General features: G+C 37.9%; 1 protein-coding gene across 1 annotated transcript in view; it reads left to right on the top strand.

Annotated features, from left to right (window-relative positions):
- The first annotated feature begins 2,529 nt into the window (after positions 1 to 2,529).
- pcdh15b (protocadherin-related 15b) overlaps positions 2,530 to 16,215 on the top strand; it is a 158,388-nt gene continuing 144,702 nt past the window's right edge. The window contains exon 1 of the mRNA XM_087794099.1: positions 2,530 to 2,603. The gene's annotated coding sequence lies outside the window, so the exon portion shown is untranslated. The remainder of the gene's footprint in view (positions 2,604 to 16,215) is intronic.

Below are 16,215 nucleotides of genomic sequence, written 5' to 3'. Positions count from 1 at the left end.
TTTGGTTCTTGGTGATTAGTTCAGGCTCACAGATCTCATAGCCAGTCCCAGAGCTCAATAGGATTTTGTGTAATCCCACGAGCAGAGCGGGGCAGATGGACGCACAGGTAGGATCACTGTTGTAGAGGGGCTATAATTGGCTTGGCTGCTTGCCCACCATCCCTTTTACTACTAATAGCAATTTTAATCTCAGGACAACACAAGTACATCTCACAATGAACGGATTCTGCCATAAATGAGATTATTTCAAATGGGAAGGATTTAGTTTAATGTTGAGTACCTTTTAGGAAATACTTGATACGTTCTCTCATGTATAATTTTGAAAGATGATCCGGACACAATACAAAAGTCACAAGCTTCACAAGTGAAAATAGTATCAACATGAGTGTTGTTTTAAATTGACATTTTCTATCCCAAATTGCTACTTCAGCCCTCAAACGTGGGAAAACTCACTGCCCTACTTTTTCATGAAGTCTATAATTACTTTTGTGAATCCTCACATTAAAATAGAAGGACAACTTGATTCAAGGAAGTAGGGCAAACTATTTTGGGTGCTCATCTTAACTCTGTATTATTGTCAACCGGAGGAACGGAAATATTATTCATTATTTATCATTTTACTGTCCACACACAAATTCCCTATCGACTTTATCCTACTGTAGTTGTCATAATGATGTACATGAAATAGATATATATATATATTTTTACATTTAAAAGAAAACCCAGCAGGATTAACAGACTAATATTTATATTTTCTGTCCAAAAATTCAAACTATCTTGAAGATAGTTGATAAGTAGCAAAGGAGCCTGACCACAATGTGTGAAAACAAGGGCAAGAGAAAAACTGATGTCGAATTACAATTATCATCTGTCGCATGAGTCATCAATAAAACCTGCATAAACCTAAGACAGATTTGCTAAAGTGATCCCTTCCCATGCAGCTCTGGTTCGTGAGCAATGAATGGAAACCATTTCGTATATTTCACAGGACCATCGGAACGGCGTTTTTGAGGTAAAGCTTGTAAATTGAAAATACCAAAGATTGTTTGAGAGGAGCTCCAACTGTTCCTTCAAGTTATCATAGCAATTAAAAAGACCATTCTAAGTATCATGATGTATATAGTGTTGATATATGCAGGAGTTCACTATCATTGAGTTAACTCAGATAGATTATTTGTGTCCAAATTTTGTAAAGTTTGTAAAGGCCTCAGATTATGAACTGAAATTGTTGTCTGGCTACAAAGGCATGTTACCTTAGTAACATTAACTTCACCATTAATTTCAGATTATTATTATTTTGTTTTTCATTGAAGTCATTGAATCTTGAATCAAGGTAGTTCTGATCACTGACATTCCCAGACCAGAGTGGAAATAATGTACCTCCACCTACTCAACGACACTCAACGTATATTCTAATCAATCTGTCATAAATGTAATAATTTAGATAACATGACTCACCTTTCACATAAAACAGACATCTAAAAAGAAACACTATCCTTATGACAGAACAGGGCATTAAAAAACCCGTCAAGGTAATAAAGCGGCAGCTCCCTTTCTTGCTTTTTTAACACAAAGGTGCCATAAAAGACTCAAATGTCGATATTTTACAACCACTTGCCAAATGATGGACCTGGCTTGGAATCTTAACGCACAACCCTTCTTCTCGTAGACCCAATATTGTTGTTTCTGCACAAACAATTGCCAAATGAATCGATAACAGACAAGGGAACATACGAAGAACAGAACGAGAAGTCGACTCACAATAAGTTTATTTTTTTTCAACTGGTGTTTTTTTTGCAGCAACCACGACGCACACGGTTTCTTGTGGCCACTCATCAGTTTATCTCAGTTTTTTTTTTTTTGTTGGTTCTTTCTTTTATTACCCGACACGGATAAGCACGAGTTAAATTGGATGGCTTGATGGCACCTCAACATTTTTTTTTTCTCCCCCCCTCACCCCGCCGCTGGAGAGCGGAGCGCAGCAGAAGCACCGGCCGGTAATCCATGCGCTCTTTGCCGGGGACCGTAATTCGATTAGCGCGGCGGTGCGCCCGGTCTCCGTCTACCCGCTTCCCCCTGCAGCAAAACCTGAGCTCTCCGTCCTGGTCCGCACCCCCTCTCCATGCGCGCTCCCTCTCTCTCTCTCTCTCTCTCTCTCTCTCTCTCTCTCTCTCCATGTGTGTCAGCTGCTCCCTCCCTCCTTCCTTCCCTCCATCCCCCTCTCTCGGATGAGGCAGGAGGGGGGAATACTAGAGGAGGTGTTCTGTTACTCTCAGACTCTAGGCTCATAGTTACCTCACAACTCGGAACGCGGAAAACTAAACGAGGACTTGACACAGAGGAAACCACTTGGATCGTGTCTCTCTTTTTTCCCCACTCATTCAATTGTCTCTCTCTCTCTCTCTCTCAGAAGAAGAAGAAGAAGAAGAGCCGGTCATCTCCAGGGCTGGTGTCGGGGGTTGGGGTGGTGGGGGGGACTTGGACTTGTATGGATGTTATTTCGTGGATTTTGTTGCCTCCTGGCAGTGGCTCAGAAACCGCAACAGTGTGTAGAAAAGTAGGTTTTTCAACCTTGAGAGCATGGCTTTGACGACGACAACGTGGTAAGTGCCCCTTTAAGTTTCTAGATCTCCTAATAATATATATATATATTTGTTTTAAATCCACGTTGTGAAGTAAGCGCGAGTTCAGTTTGTGACATTGATCTTCTTTTCTGCGCCAATTTTTCGGGTGTCCCAGATAAACTGATCGCTGACTTTAAAGCTGCTGATCCACGCTGTGAAAAGTCAAACGTCCTCCTAATACTGTTGACTTTTAAGAAGCAGCAAGTTGACGCGAGTCGCTGTCCGTGGTGCTGAACAACCATCCGCACGTCGACCAAAGATGCTGTAGTTTCACGGTGATCTCACTCAAATTGTTTAAGTCATTGTGGGATTTTCTGTGTTCGTCGATCTTCATCCCAGCCGCTAAGCCTCCGCCGTGTTTAATTCCGCCGGCTCGTGTCTAATGGCTTGATAACCACGCTGACATATTTTGTAATTGAGCTCCAATTTTCCAGCTGTAATTGCTCACCTCAATCTGAGCGGAAATCCCCCGAGAGGGTCATGTGTTTTTTCAACAAGTAGACAGAAGAGGCTTAGGAGCCTCGTCTGTCTGAGCGCTGCAGTGGTCCTGGCACTGAAAGCAGGTTACCACACAGCAGCCTGCGTCTCGGATTATAAAGAGAGGGAGAGTCATCCGATTACTTTGAATTACGGCAAGCTGTCGCCTCTTCTATGCAAAGCAGATAGAGAGAGGGAGAGAGAGGGGGGAGTTAGGGAGTCAAAGGTGAGAGGGCGCTGGTGGCGAAGGGACGTGCAGAAGGTTGCGGCAGATAAGGTGTGTGCGGGTCAGATGTGTTTTCCCTGTCGACCTGGGACGCACGTCCACTAGACACCGTGTCAAAGCCTGTTAGTCACGGTGGATGTGTGGAGCACCTCCAGGGTTTCGCGCCGAAGAAACGTCTCCGAGCAACACGCCTTTTAACAGAGAGGTCGTCTGAGGAGTGATGTTTGAACACGGACTAATGGAGGCTTTCAATTCCTGTCGAAGTGGCAGAAGTTAATGAAGCGCAATTACGTATTATGACAAAGTAATACCCTTTCTTCCACTTTTGATGAAGGAGTGTTGTCTTGAGGTTTATTGGCAAGTTTGTAACACATTCATCCTACTATTCGTACACAATTGTTTATCTATAGATTTTCTCATACTGTCCATTCAACCCTGACTTCGATACTAGTGTCTCCCAAAGATACATTTTGACCCAACGTTTAAGGCAAATAGTCCAATTGTTGAAGTAATTATGTGTAATTGTTTTCAATTCTTGTTATGGCAAACCTATCCTTTTTATGTCACATTATCTATCTATTCGTATGTATTTTCTCTGTATATAACCTCAGCTTTGAACATGTTTTCTAAAGCTAATATTGGATGTACATTCATCTACTGTTAGTCAGCAAATTGGATTCAAATGACTCTTGCAGCTTTATCGTTTATAAAGCAGAGGTCACAGGAAGTGAACAACATCCTCCAAAAGTTATGTGGTATAAATAATTAGGGTATCTGCTGTGTTCATATAATTAAAATAAACTAATTTGCCAAAACTCCAGTCGAACTTGCCTCCACTTTTTGGTGACTCCACCATTATGAAAACCAGCACGTTATCGAGTCTAAAATTTCTACTTTATTAAATTCTTCCACAGTGTGATGATATTATTGAAATGAAGTGTCATCTCTCGCTGGTTCGCTGTGCAAAATAAATTGCTGTCTTGGTACACAAAACATAGACTAAGACAGAACTGTATTATAGAGATGGTCAGATCATGTAAATGTCTACTTGAGTGATGAAGTTATTTACTACCTGTGGTCCAGATACCTACTGGTCCAGATGATGGACCTACAGATGTTTAACTCAAACTAAGCAATAAAAAGCAAATAAGAAATGAAGAATAGATTTGTTATGAATCTATATTCATTTGTTATTAATATAGATACATTTGAAACATGAACGACAGGACAGGCATCATTAAGAAGCCAGATATGATTTACTTCCTCATGGAACTCTCATGTTAAAATGGTTTTATGTTTGATCTTTTACATTACTGTGGCCTGTTCACTGATATTTGAATGCATTTGATGTTTGAATCAAATTGTAAGTGATGGGATTGGCAGTGGTACAAAATGTGAAGGTTGATAAATGAGCGTACTTGAGCTGACTTGGCCTTTGTGTCCAGTCTAAGATACACTTAATATAACAGAGCCGGACACTGTTTGAGTATAAATAAATGTGCAGCAGTCGTTCATTCTTCTTTGTCTGCTCTAACAATTCCCTTTCCTGTTGTATGTCTTTATTGTGACTCTAATTATACAGAATTGTACACTCAAATTCCTCTATTACCATCAAAAATATATATATGTTTTCTTTAAACCACGATGAATATCATTTATTGTTGTTATTACAATATATTTGTAATAATATTTGTAAAATATTATCCTGTCTTTTTTGACATTTCTGGATATAAAAATCTGTCTTGAGTATAAATAATAATATCTTTAGTTTCTTCCTATAACCCTTATTGCTAATTGTCTCCCCCTTTTTGTGGTCTACATTTAAACAAATAAAGCTTAAAGGAATGATCATGTAACATGTGAGAATAGCAGGAATAAGAAAATACTGTCGTGTTAAACATTTGGTAATAATTTAGTCATATTTTATTTTTAATAACATTACATTTAATCTAATATGATCAAAGGCAAAAAGACAATGTAAGTCAGCTAACCATTGCAACACATCAAAAGAATAATATGTAATACATCCAATAATCATCCAAAAGTATTGATTGGATTCTAATGAGATGTCATTGGAAAAGAAGAAGCTTTTGCAAATAAAATAAAACAATGCAAAGAATTTAAGCTAAGAGATAAAATCGTATTCATGCAATATGGATATGAATATTATTTTAATGATCATGAACATGAACATATTTGACTTATTCCCTGATTCTTGGTCGAATCTCACCGAGTCGTGCAACCTTTGAATTTAGACATATGGTATGTGAGTTGAGGTATTTATCGATATATAGCCGGTACAATTAGTTTAAAATAAATAAATAACTTTGGACTTTAGGGGAAAAAAATGGCCATGAATAATACAAAATAAAACAATGGTTATACAGAAATATTAGTAACACAAATAAACACATTTCCACGAGTATTGACACAATATTTACTAGTTATTTATCATTATAAACACTGTTTCACTTCTTTAACAGGACTATCTTCTATAAGAACCAAACAGCACATCTGTAGAATACCAGCCCAGCTTTGGCAATCCATTTCTTATACATCACCCCAGACGTTAAAGGTGGTCGAGCTTAAATGACAAACGCTGAACCGAAGATCTGTAAGATTGATTTGAGAATGGAAGCGTCAAACTTCTAGTTAAATACATGCTTTAAGAATCATGCAATGTTACATTTCTGCCAATAATGGATACAACGATGTCATCAATCAAGAAGTCATAAGATTCTACTGTGATAATATCTGACATTTTTTTCCGATTCATGTGGATTCAATAAAACGATTTTTCACCTCTAGTCTTGAATGAAGACGCGTACATGAAAATATACCTTAAAGGCTCTATATGAAACTTTTATTCTTCCACCTTCCACATTATTTGAACTTTTATGATCAGTATTTCTGTTCTTTAATCAGTTTTCCTTAAGTTTCAAAAGCATCTTGTATTCCTCATACTCACTCCTGCAAAACCTAATTTCCTTTTTTCTCACAGAAGCATCTTTTGAATCTTTTCTTTCCTATCTATTTCCAGAACAGAGAGGACTGCCTGATTCAATCACCCGTTTATTTACAAAGCATGCAGTTTCCATCGAACACTTTCTCACTTTCATCTCCGCTCCGTAACCTTTCCACTTCGTCATTAACAGACTTTTACTCAAAGTTTGAATTAACTTCTGTAATTTCTCAGGCGGCACCTTCATACCTGTGCTAGCCATGATGAGTTTCCCTCGACAGGCTGTCACAACCTGTACACATCAATAGACGTGGCTTGGTGGGAAAGTTGTTGTCGTATAAATTAACTTAGCCGCGTCTTCTAGTATATGGAACATATACTTATAAAGAAAAATACATAGCTGTCTATCAGCTGATAGGGCTGTGTATTAGCAAGAATCTGGCAAAACAATACTCATCAAGTGACAGGTGAAACTATACGATATTTTGTGATATATTGCCATATATTTGTAGGAAAAAGGGTATATTCGTAGTATTGTCTGAGTACTTTACTTTACTGTTGCAGAAATGACAGACTACATGACTCTTGGTAAAGTCACAACTGCTTTCATTTGTTTTAAAACCAAAATATGTCCAAACATCAACTTAAAAAGCTGCTGAAGTTAACTGCGGCCCCTTGTCCTCAGTCATCCCCAGAATTTTCATTTCAATTGAAAAATGAACATGACATGAAGGTATATTTATTGTAAATAAATCAATCTATTATTATTTTATTCATTACCCACTTTATATAACTATTAACCATAAAAAGACCTCCTGAGGGATCAATAAAGTTGTACCTTACCTTACAACTATAGTAACACAAAAAAGAAAACGTACACGCGTAATGTGCCTGTCATTTTCAATCTTTTTTGAAAAGTAGTTTATTAATGTTGCTTTTCTCTCACTTGATTTGTATTTTAAATAAATATTACCAAACATATTGCTTAGAAGGAACGATTGTTTATTGCAAAATAACTGGACTGAAACAATCGTGTAAATCATTTGGCATTTAATTATTCATGTTTTATTTATTACTGAGATGTATTGATATTTTCTAACTTAGTAGCCGGTGGGTAGAGAAATAAATCTGTTCCTGGTCCCAAACTAATCCAGTTAGACTCAACCAAACCATCTCTTATTCGATCGCACTGGACTATAGGTTGGGCCCAGACAACACACACACCTCCTGGTGCATTTATGGTTCTCAGTGGGGAGGCTGCCACAGAGGGTATTACACGACAGCGAAGCCTCATTTATGGGGTAAGAACACATGAAGTAGAAACCTTTGTTGGAGAATCAGTACAGACGCTCCTTAAATCACCAGTTGCAATAAAGACTGCAATTTGGCCTGAAGCACAATTCCCATAAGGTCTTGTTGAACCACTGTTTTTCTTTCTCCCCGCGTCAGTCGTCAATGACAGTTTGATGCAGTTATTTTTTTCTTTTTTACATTTCATTGCCAGGTGCCATTCAGAAGGCTGCAGCGTAAGAAGTGGGGTTTATATTCCACAATATATCCCAGTTAATTGTCGTTAATGAGATTATCTCCCCGCTGGCCAAAACACTGGAAATCCGCATATCTGGCGCGAGAGTCGGGAGGAAAAACTGGGCATTGAGAGTAGCTGCCTCAAGAATATTCTTTGTGTGATGAGCGTCTCCATTCCGGTTAACGGTTCTTTCACAAAATGATTTGAACTAACAATTTAAGAGTTTCTACAAAGAGAAAACATAACTTAACAAAAGTTTCATCATCGCAATAAATGAGGACGTTTCCTCAACATAAACCGACAGGCGTTTAAAATGCATCTCACTTGCACACCCTGAATAGATTTCCGAATCTAGGTCGTAAAACTTGTTTTGGTTATTCATCATCAGTGGTGGGCTTCTTATAAGGAGTCGTTTATTAGTGTGCCCGAATCCCAGGGTGAGATTAAGTGAACTGAATTTTAATCTAGCGTGGTAAAAGTTCCAAGAGCCCCTTGCCCCAGTTTTAATACCCTAAGTAGCTTTCTATCTGATCAGCGAGTCTTAAACCTCTTCGCTGCCGGACGCGGATGAGGAATAATTAGTTTGTATGTTGTTGGTCGTCCTGTCGTGAAGCAACACATGGAACTTTATTTCACTTAGATGATGAGGGACCTCCTGCAAAAGTGTTGTTGAGTTCCTCTGCTTCATGGCTGAAGAAAATGTCTTTAATTGCCAAAAATACAGTGTATTTCGTTTATTTATTTATTGCATTTATTTATTTATTTATATATAACGGAGATTGCATCAAGGTCACCTGCAGTTCATGTTTTGCCTTGTTTGGTTCACATTATCGTCCGTCCAAGAAATTAAAAGATTGGCTAAAGTGCTCATAGTTGCATCAAGAGTCAGTTTTTCGACACTTTCAATTGAAGTGATCACTCAGTTAGGTCTCGACATTGAAAAAATAAAATGCTTAAATGTTCCAATATCATGTACAGCATAACCTTCTTTGGCAGTGAGAAAACAAAACGATTCTAATAGACGTTTATAAATCACTTATTTAAACAAGAACATTAATTGTCGTTCACTAATGTGAAGATCTGGCCCTCTTGACTCACTCACGTTTCAAATGTCGAAGTGATCCTGGCATCTTTCAAGATGCATCAAGTCCCTCATCATGACCATGTTATTACTATATAAAGTTCTCCACCGTCTGAAATCTTGGCGAACAAGAGGTTACAGGAGTCAAGCCCATTATGATGTAGTAATGTCTTCACTCCTCCTTTAGGCAGCTGTAATCAGGCCCTGCTTTGTTTATACAACAAGTTCCTTTCAGAGAGAGACTTCTGGGATTGATGACTTGCAGGGACTAATATTAATGCTTGGCCAAACACAGTGGTAGTAAAAGAAATTATCTGTAGAACGTGTTTTCAGTGGGCAGGTCTGTCAACCCACATACTGATGAGTACAATAGAGTCCAACATTATTGTTATTATTTATTATTATCTATTTAAGATATACTTAAATCAACACATCAGTTGCCCTATAAGGTTTGTAATAAAACTACTTATAGAATAATGACAATATCTTAACTTTTATATATATATATACATATAGCATAGTTATTTGTTATCTAGATATTTGTATTGATGTTTTTTTAATGATTAAGTAATGAAACTCATTGGTAGAATTCACATTTGTGCACGAACGCACAACACTGTCAACAAGTTCTTCTAAGTGGAGGTTAGAAAAAGTCCATGACTTTAGTTGTCAGTTTACATGTATTTATCTCTCTGAGATATTCAATGTCTGCGACGACGGAGCGTTTATGAGTGGGTGTTACAAGCTGAACCTCAGACGGTTGTCTGTGCTAAGTCTCGCCTGGAGCTCCGTGTGTGTGTGTGTGTGTGTGTGTGTGTGTGTGTGTGTGTGTGTGTGTGTGTGTGTGTGTGTGTGTGGTTGACAGGAAACGGCAGAGCGATTACAGTTGCCAACATCAAAGTGTCGACTGGTGTTGAGCCAGGTCAGCAAGTTTACACGATGGAATACGTGTCTGAACACACACAAACTCAAAGAGCTCATGTATCGACACACCTTATCTGCCGCTCTGGCTGTACACACGCGTGTACACACGCGTACATTATTCTGCCGCGGTCTTATCTGTGGTCCGGCAAGTTGAGGGAGGCATTTAATCAGGGTCAACTCACAGCTGTGGGCATCCGACTGATACCGACAATCTTTTCCCCCCACAGACTCATATTCTCTCTACCACACACACACACACACAAATGTACACAATCCAGACACACATGAAACTTTAAAATGAATCACAAAACCAACTTTAATTGGATGTAGATCCTGCTGCGCAGATCATTCTACATTATATATACAACATCTGCTGTGTAAATATTGAGAAGAGCTACTGTATCGGCTCCAAGTTGTTAACAATGATCTCTGTTCTTCAATGCATTTGTGCTCGATTTCTAAAATTCTCTCGGGAACCATTAAATAGCCTATTAAAAACCAGCTTAGTTAAATGAAAAAGCACATGTTGTGCATTAGCTAAACCCCAATCTCCATATTCTCATTAGGTAAACTCCAGAGTTTTCATTCTTTCTCTTTGGCGATATGAAATTAGCTGAGCTCATTTATTATTAATAGCAAAAGAGGTAGAAGTTTGGAATTTATAATAACTCTTGGGGATAGTTGCTTAAAGATTCGGGTGTTTCTAACACAAAAATATCCAATAAGTATGAGTCATCTACTACCATTTTTCTTTGTGCTAGTATCTCACGAGTAACATGGACAGAGCGCAGGAAATACAGAGAAGTGATCAAGGCAGGAGTCTTTGAAGCTCCAGAAATGTTTTATCTTAGGAATATTGAACAAGATCGAAACATTATACATACTTTTTTCACCAGTGAATTGAAAAGTAGTTCATGGGATAGACGTGTTATTCTGACTTTCATAGACATCATGATGGAACTTTGAGGCTCCATATTATCATACATTGTTTGAAAAGAACATGACTGAAGTTTGGTATATAGGAATATTTAAAACTCAAAAGTACTAAACCATGTCTACAGCTATAAACTTTTTTAATTGCAAGTATTACAGAAAACAAAAACAGAAATATCTTCCGTTCCTGCTCATACCATTAGCTAGTGATGGTCTGATGAAGCTTCATGAAACAGTGTCATGTTGTTTAGAGGGCAGTAGGTGGCGCCATCAGTTGTTCTGTGATGTTTCATTAAGACAGTTCAAAACAAATGAAAATCATGGCATCAAGATACAGCTGTGTAGTGAATACACTGTATCATGATACAGCTGTGTATTGAATACACTGTATCATGATACAGCTGTGTAGCGAATACAATATATCATGATACAGCTGTGTAGTGAATACACTGTATCATGATACAGCTGTGTAGTGAATACACTGTATCATGATACAGCTGTGTAGTGAATACACTGTATCAGGATACAGCTGTGTATTGAATACACTCTATCATGATACAGCTGTGTAGTGAATACAATATATCATGATACAGCTGTGTAGTGAATACACTGTATCAAGATACAGCTCTGTATTGAATACACTGTATCATGATACAGCTGTGTAGTGAATACACTGTATCATGATACAGCTGTGTAGTGAATACACTGTATCAAGATACAGCTCTGTAGTGAATACACTGTATCAAGATACAGCTCTGTATTGAATACACTGTATCATGATACAGCTGTGTAGTGAATACACTGTATCAGGATACAGCTGTGTAGTGAATACACTGTATCATGATACAACTGTGTAGTAAATACACTGTATCATGATACAGCTGTGTAGTAAATACACTGTATCATGATACAGCTGTGTATTGAATACACTGTATCATGATACAGCTGTGTAGTGAATACACTGTATCATGATACAGCTGTGTAGTGAATACACTGTATCATGACACAGCTGTGTAGTGAATATACTGTATCATGATACAGTGTCCTGTTTTGTTAAGGCCACTAGTTCTCCCTGTGTTGCGTGGGTTTACTCCAGGCACTCCGGTTTCCTCTCACAGTCCAAAAACCTACGGAGGTTGATTGAGAACTTGGAGACCGTAGGCATGAGTCTGTGTGTGAATGGTTGTGTGTCTTTGTGGGTCCTACGACAGATTAGCGTCCTGTCCAGGGTGTCCCCTGCCTCTCGCCCAAAGAAACTGTGTTAGGATCGAGCCCGCGGCCCCTATAAGGAAGTAAGCGGTAGAAATTGAATGGATGATTGACACTCTTTTTATAATTTACTAATTTAATGAAATGAATGGCATATCTTCAAACTTACATTTTAACTAAGACAATGTATCATGATACATAGTCTTCACTACAATGCCTGAACATTTCTATCTCACACCCACAACTTAAACCCTTAAACTAAGTTTAACTAAGTTTGCTCTCTAACAAGGTTTCACTTCTTGTACACTATGTTCCGTACGATTTTGCTCAAACTGCTCTGTTTAGTTACACTGAAAGAATAGAAAGAAAAGAGAAAAAGCGTATTTAAACATTTCCTTTACACTTAAACTAATTGTTACGTTCCAGCTCTACTTTGAAAACACTTTGAGGTGTTAATTGATTTCACGTCAAGCAATTATGCTAATTACTTTTTAATGGCGTAAGAAGCTTTATTTAACGTTAACGTTGTCATGGAAAAGAGTGGAGAATGACACTTGCATGGGTTTCCTATGGGCACTCCGGTTTCCTTCCACAGCCCTTAAACATTCATAATATTTATGAGTTATCAGCTTATTATGTGCGTTAGTTATGTCCCTGAAAAGCAGTAGAAAATAAACACATATGTAATTTGATGAATAGATTCATTGTCAACTCAGGTAATAGATTGTCTTAAGAAGTTTTTAAATAACCTTTTAGGAAGCTTTGATTTTACTTTGATGACTTACAAGATGGAAGTGGATTTATTCATTTGATTGATTGACACCTTTATTTTCCCCACATTGGGGGAAATTTGAGTAGGTGAAGAAATATTAAATATATAGACTTTACATTTAGACAAACCATACCATATCAAAAATAGTAACAAAAACAGTGATTAAAATGAATGAAACAATACGTAACGATTATAAAATAATACATCTATATCATTACATAAACAAAATAATAAATAGTAAGCTCGGTGAAAGGGAGTTATGAACTCTAATGAAAACCTTTTCTTTTTTTAAATGTAATAATCAGAAGTGGGCAGGAAGGAGCAACGGAATCTCTCCTTCCTGCAACACGGGTGTATAAGTCTGGCACTGAAGACGCTGTTTGTTTTTTTTAAGTCTTGTGTAATTTACCCATGGTGCAGTTATGAGCTGTCTTTATGCGTATCTGGTTTTCTTTTTTATCAACCTTCCTCCACACATCAAGACGTAACCTCTTTAAGATACATATGGATACATTTTTCTCAAACCACAGGCAGTTGTGACTTAACACCAGGTAGAATTTGACATGTTTCTTCTACCAGGATTGTAACATCGCGTTTCCAGTGATATAAATCAAACTTTAAAGTGTGGCCCGGAATGTACAGCACAACAAACAAGTGACAGATTCACACCAGCTTAGGTGACAGTTTTCTTTTTGCTCACACAGTAAATAAGTTGGTGTTGAGAAAAATATGATTCAAAAATGTAAAAGAATGTGATATATATTACCGATTTGAGAAAAAAAGTCTGTGTGGGTTTTGAGCGTGTACATGGATCATCCGATCAGCATTTCTGCAGCCAAGAGTCAGGTGACAATATATAAGTGGGGTTGGCAGCTGCTCCTGCTGCGGCTTGACCATCGAGAATATAGCGAGCTGCCAATAAGACGTTTTTATCGGCCTGACATTTTCCTTTGAGAAAATATGCCGACATTGAAATGTGGTAAATTAGTGATAATAGCCCTGAACCCTCGGTCAAGTACCAGCAATATCAGAACACACTGTAAGCTGTAGAGTTTCCTTTATTGGAATATTTCCATTTATTTTTATATTTACAGTTTTACTTTTCCTGAATTTGCTCCTGGTCCTGGTTCACTTAACCTGCAAGTTATTATCCATTTTAGGATTAACAAATTGGTTCTGATTTCATCGCCCGATCATAACAAAACAAATTTCCAAGATGGCTGCCACCTCCTTGGTTTGGTTTTAAAACCATACGGTCTAGTAACAAACGAGTGACATCACAGATATCATTTGGATCAATATTATATACAGTCTCTGCTGGAAGTCTCGGCGCAACACGGTCAGAATATCAATTTGCTGATTGCAGCGTGATGATCCAGTGATCCCTGGACCACATGGAAGTCCATAAGCCTCTTTCAACAAAGTCCCTGAGGGAGCAAAAGTACATCCCGAACGAGTCACAGCCCGAAAAATGGCGTGAAACCCTCGATGTTTGGCCACATCAGATGCGGGCGAGAATTTGTCACACCAGCAAAAACACGTTTTTAACGCACCATCATTTCCATAATTCTAGATGACCCATGCAGTGAACATTAAAATGTCAGTTTGTAATTCCCCAAAAGCAAACAATTTCAAGGACGAGAGCCCATCTTTAATCAAACGCTTGTTCTCCACGGACTTTCAAATCCTATGTGGGATTACTTTATGAACTTTTTGGCGACAGAAAAAACGAGAATATGCTCATGTTTTGAACATTTCATGTTGATGGTATTTTAGACAATTTCATTAGAGAAAATGACCCCAAAACTGAAATGAGGCATCAAAATCTTTGGTCTTTTGCTTATACGTTGATGTCATAACCGGTTCCATTATTGTGTCCTTCCTTCTAAACGAATCATGTGTGATTAAGAAAAGTTTCAATCACTTTTTTAAAACTAGAGATTTAGTCGCCGCAGCACAGGAACAAGGACGACACCAGAATTTGTTGATTAACGGAATTTGAGCAATGAAAAATAACATAAATTAAAGAGTAATAAATAGTAAGGAGTGCTTGTCTCTTCTCAGGGACACATTTCAATCACATTCTGTCCAGCAATGTGACTAAAATAAGCACTCGCTGTAAACCGCCATGGGTATGTCTAAGGTTGCTAGTGGAAGGCATCAATCAACGTCATTGTTACACCAGGCAGTTTTTCATGGAAATGGTATCAGACAAATTGAAACGCGGACGACATTAGAGGTGAAACCAAGCGATCGGGGTAGAACGTGAGATTTATATCGGTCCACACAATTAGGTGATGGTGAGATGATTGAGCTAAAGGCTATCAGACTGATCAAGCATGGTCACCAGTGGCAGCACAATCTGTCATAGTTAGCACCGTCTTACATCACGTTAACCGCAGGGCACACCTCATTATTCACTCCCTCACAAATGAATGGTAACTAATTCAGACACCTACTCATACACACATTTCCTCCCAATGGGCAATTTGAAGCATACAGAGTATCTAGCCAACCTTGTGACATCTTATCAGACCTGTCCTGTCGCCCAGGCGGGGTCCAGGAAATGAGTAATCATGACCTAATGGAATACGGGAAATAGAATGTTTAAGGTCCTGGTTGATCATCGACATTGTACCAGTCGGACTTATTTCACAGAGAATTATTGTCAATGAGTTTGGATTTTGAGTAGATTCTGGATCTGTTGGTTCGTTTTTTTTTTCATTTCCACTTTTTAATATACAACACATATACATTATAGCTTAAACTTCACGTTTTTCTACTCACCCTCATGTCGACTAAAGTTGGGGATTATTCCATTCTTTTTTAAAGTTGTAGACAAAATGTATGTTCATTTTGATCTTGGCTTGACAGATTGACAAAAGGATCTCAAATGATGGAAAGTATACACGTTTATAATGTTATAAATATGGCATAGATTTAATTTAAATTAGACCTATTTTTTCATGTGGTTCATTTGCCCCCCTTCGTGCCCCCGTTACCATTGACAAAAGCTGCTGTTCGGGGAATTGTCTTTATTAATTGCTATGTATTATGGTAGACATATATTTGTTTTTTATATAAATTGGATATACTGGAAAATCAATTGCACTTCTGACCCCCTTCTTCACCTTCTAATTTTCAAGTAATTTTTTCAAGTGGTTTGGGAGTCCATGAGACAAAATACTTGCTTTCATGATTCTCAAGGTAGTATTTTTTTTTTTTTTAAAAGGTTCATCTCTTTTCATTTCACCCACAGAAGGCCCAATGAATCTTGTACATAACACATGTTGATCAGTTGAAACACTTGAGAAAATATGAAAAGCTGTAAAACTCCTTTTATCCAGTGAATGATAAAGAAGGAGCGGGCGGATGTAAGAATCCATAGTGAAAATAATAGAACTGCAATCAACAAGCAGGCATTTCAAGAAACATATTAGCTGCCATTTTATAAATTGTGTAACGCTATCGTGAATGAA

Source organism: Callionymus lyra, chromosome 6 (assembly GCF_982586985.1).
Source record: "Callionymus lyra chromosome 6, fCalLyr1.hap1.1, whole genome shotgun sequence".
NCBI classification, from domain to species: domain Eukaryota; kingdom Metazoa; phylum Chordata; class Actinopteri; order Syngnathiformes; family Callionymidae; genus Callionymus; species Callionymus lyra.
The sequence above is the reverse complement of the archived record's forward strand: the minus strand, read 5'-3'. Positions and strand labels throughout refer to the sequence as shown.